The sequence below is a fragment of the Octodon degus genome, unplaced genomic scaffold, assembly GCF_000260255.1.
Source record: "Octodon degus isolate 3935 unplaced genomic scaffold, OctDeg1.0 scaffold00071, whole genome shotgun sequence".
Classification (NCBI taxonomy): Eukaryota; Metazoa; Chordata; class Mammalia; order Rodentia; family Octodontidae; genus Octodon; species Octodon degus.
Window position 1 is genome coordinate 7,561,060 of NW_004524647.1, and position 4,296 is coordinate 7,565,355.

General features: G+C 39.1%; 1 pseudogene; it reads left to right on the forward strand.

The window, feature by feature from the left end:
* The first annotated feature begins 2,577 nt into the window (after positions 1-2,577).
* LOC101563280 lies at positions 2,578-2,947 on the forward strand (annotated as a pseudogene).
* The last annotated feature ends 1,349 nt before the right edge of the window (positions 2,948-4,296 follow it).

The following is a 4,296-nucleotide window of genomic DNA, read 5'->3' on the forward strand; positions in this document are numbered from 1 at the left end:
AACTAGACAAAAAAATTAACAACAAAAAATATCAAAACTGAATCAAACCTATGAACAATTGGACTTAGTAGATATCTACAGACTGCCCCACTGCACAACAACAGAATATGCACTCTTCCCAGGTGCACTTTGGACATTCTCCCAAATAAACCACAGATTCTGGTATGGTTTATGTCTAGTTGTCCCCCCAAAGCCTCACGCAGTCAAGGGGTGGACTTCTATAGTTTGTGATTAACTCATGATCCACTGGGATTATGGATGTGAGTGCTGCTGGGATTATGAGTGTGAGTACTACTCCCAGCCTGGGAAGAATAGCCTGAATGCAATTTAAGGGAGACAGACTTGCTCTCTGCAGCCATTGTTGCTGTTACTCCTCCCTCTTGCTCTTGCTGTTTCGCTGCCTTCCACCACCATGAATTGCTGCCCTCTGTCATGTGCCACTCTGCCTTGGAGCCAGCTGAGTATGGACTGAAACCTCCATTAACTGTGAGCTAAATAAACTTTTCTTTCCTTTTGAGTGTAGGTGTTTGTCCTAGCAATGAGAAAAGAGTAACTGAGACAGACTCAAATAATACTTAAGTAAATGCAAAGGAACTGAAATTATCCCATGCATAGTATAAGACTATAGGGCAATGAAATTGAAAGTCCATGGCAAAAAAATTCACAAAAACTACGTAAACTCATGGCAATAAGGTAAAACACTTCTAAACAAATGAGTTGCAGATGAACTTAAGGGAATTTCACAGTTTCTACAATTAAATGATAATGCCAATACAGAAGACCAGAATTTATGTGATGCAGTGAAAGCAATCCTATGAGAGAAATTTATAGCAGTTAATTCTCATCAGAAAAACAAAACAAACTCAAGTAAATAAGCTAATGTTGAATTTCAGTCTTCTAGGAAAAAAAAAAAAAGTCAAACCCAAGCCACATATGATCAGAGCAGAAATTAATGCAATGGAGACTAAGAAAACAATAGAAAGAATCTATGAATTGAAGAGTTGCTCTTGGAAAGATTAAATAAAATAGACAAAACCTTAGCCAAACTTATCAAAAGATGAAAGGAAAGACTCTCATCCATGCAACTAGGAATGAAAAGGTTGAAATCACAATGGATCCTGTACAAATACAGAAGATCATCCATATCTACATTGAAAGCCTATACTCTAGTAAGATGGAAAACTCAGAAGAAATAGACAGATTCCAATGTAACCACTAAAAAAATATGAATGACTAAAGCTGATTGAAGAGATATAAAAATTCTAAATAACCCAATATCAGTCAATGAAATTGAAGAAGTTATTTTATTGGTACTGGGGATTGAATTCAGGACCTTATGCTTGCCAGGTAGGTGTTTATGCTGCTGAGCTATAGCTCCAGCCATGAAGAAGTAATTTTAAGAACTAACAACAACAAAAAATCCCAGGCCTTGATGGAGTCACTGCTGAATTCTATAAGAAACTTAGAATTAAAAGAGAAGGAATACTCCCAAATCATCCCTGGAAGCAGGCATCACTCTGATACAAAAGCCAGAGAAAGAGCCAACCAAAACAAAACTATAGATCAATTTCTCTAATGAATATAAATGCAAAACTCCTCAATAAAATATGGCAGGCCAGTTGTGGTGGTGCACATTGGGAATCCCAGGCCTTGGAAGGCTGGGGCAGGAGCACTGTTGCAAGTTCAAGGCCAGCCTGGGCTACAAAGTGAGTCCAAGTCTAGTCTGAACTGCACTGTGAAATCCTGTCTCAAAAAGGTAAAAAAGAGAAAAAAAAATGTCAAGAAGAATGTAGCAAACATCAAGAAGTTTATATGCCGTGACCAAGAAGGAGTCATTCCAGAGATATATGGATAGTTCAGTATATGCAAATCAATAAATGTAATATACCATATTATCAGAATCAATGACAAAACCCACAGAATCATCTTAGCAGCTGCAGAAAAAGACATCTTACAAAGTCCAATTACACACCAATTTTTGATAAACACCTTACAGGAAATTGGAATATAAGGTCTTTGTCTCAATGTGATAAAAGCCATCTATGACAAATTAACAGCCAACATTATACTAAATGATAAAATTCTGAAAGCTCCCACTACAAAATTAAGAACAAGACAAGGATGTTGACGCTCACCACTTCCCTTCAGTATAGTTCTGGAAACATTTGGCAGGGCAATTAGACAAGAAAAAGAAATAAAAGGACTATGGATAAGAAGGGAAGAAGTTAAAATTATCGATATTCACGTATGACATATTCTATTAGAAGAGTGCCAAAATGCAAAGACTCCTACATTTAAAAACCAAATTTGGCAGTGTAGCAGGGTACAAAGTCAACACTCAGAAATTATAGCATTCCTGGACCAGTGAGATAGCTCAGCTAAAGTGTCTAAAGTGTCTGCTTAGGCAAGCTTAAGCAAGTGTGCAGGGACCACAGTTCAACCTCCAGCACCACATGCTGCACCAGCCCCACCCCCAGGGTGGGCTAAGCCAGCCAAAAAAGAAAGAAAGAAAAAAAATTATAGCATTCCTAGTCGTGGTTTGTGTATTGACAGGGTGTTAGAGGCTCCACCACTGGACACTGACTTGGGAAGCTCTGCGAACCTGACTCCCAGCTCCCTCTCATGCACCTGTGTCAGGGGCTGACACTGAGCAAAGTGAACTCATGGTTTGTGCATCATGAACTGGAAGGTCCTCAATCACGTGCCCTTGCTGCTGTATATCTTGGCAGCCAAAACACTAATTCTCTGCCTGGCATTTGCTGCAGTGAAAATGTACCAAAGGAAGAGATTGAAAGTGAAGCAACAAAAACTGGAGGCCATAAAGAAGCAGCATTTAGAGAAGAAAAATAACTGAAGAAAGGGAAGGTTTTCAGGCTTTGCAAATATGAACCGTCCGATTTTGCATTTTAAATGTCAGCCTGAGCAGACTCCAGCTGAGAAGAAAGAATAACTGAATCATATGTCAGAGGACAAATTCCCAACCTATAGCTTTAACTTAAGGTGAATTTTTCTATACTTCTAAAAGAACCAGTATTTTGTTTAGTAAAATAAATACCTTTGTAAAGAAAAAAAATTATAGCATTCCTGTACAACAAACTCACTGAGAGAAATTAGGGAAACTACACCTTTCAGAATAGCATTAAGAAAACTGAAATCCTTAGGAATCAACCCAACAAAGGAGGTAAAATAGCTTTACATTAAAAGCTGCAAGGGCTAGCAGGATAGCTCAGCAGACTGAGCACCTACTTAGGCAAGCACAGGGACTGGGGCATGCTGAGCCAGCCACCGAGTCCATGCCTTTAATCCCAGTGCCTGTGATTCCAGCACTGGGGAGACTGAAAACAGGAGGATCTCTATGAGTCCAAGCGGCATAGTGAGATCCTATACAAAATACATTTTAAAAAATAAATAAAAGGAGAGAAAAAAAGTAAAAATTGCAATACTCTGAAAAAGGACATCAAAGAGGCTATCAGGAAATGGCAAGAGTCCTTTTTTTTTTTTTTTTTTTTTTTTGTGGTACAAGGGATTGAACTCAGAATCTTGTGCTTGCCAGGCAAGCACTTATTATTTCATTGAGCTATCTCTCCAGCTCCTAGAGTCCCTTATTCTTGGATAGACAAAACCCATATAATGAAAATGGTTATACTTCCAAAACTATTATACAGATTTAAGCAATCTTGATCAAAATACCAATAGCATACCTCACAGAACTAGAGAAAACAATCCTAAAATTCATTTGGAGGTGCTATAAAAGACAAAGACCTCCACTTCTTCCCATGAAGATTTATGGAATTTATGCCTGTCAGAAAGAAATGAAGTAGGAGGGAGGGAGGGGCAAATCTGGTGGAAAACTGGGCAGGACCTGTCAATTGCAAGATTCCAGGGCGGCAGATAGTTCCCAGGACCGCATATGTAAAACTGCTGGAGGCTCTCACAAGATGTGAGTGGCATGAAGAAGACCAGACACCACAAAGAGCCTGCTATCATGACTCGTAGCCCACCCCAGGTCCTGGACCTAGGGTGTACTTTTATTTATTTTCTTTTCCTCCTTTGTTTGGTGCAAGTTTGCTCTGGAAATCCAGTTTTCCCTTTACCTGTCACTTGCCAATAAACTTTTGGCCCTGTTTCTGGTTTTTCCCATCCAAGTTTCTTGTTTGAGGCAAGAAAGACCTGTAATAGTTTTTGATTGGTGGTTTTTGTTTGTTTGTTTGTTTTTGAGACAAGGTCTCACGGTGAAGTTCAGACTTGCCTTGAACTCACTTTATAGCCCAGCTGGCACTGAATTTGTAGCAATCC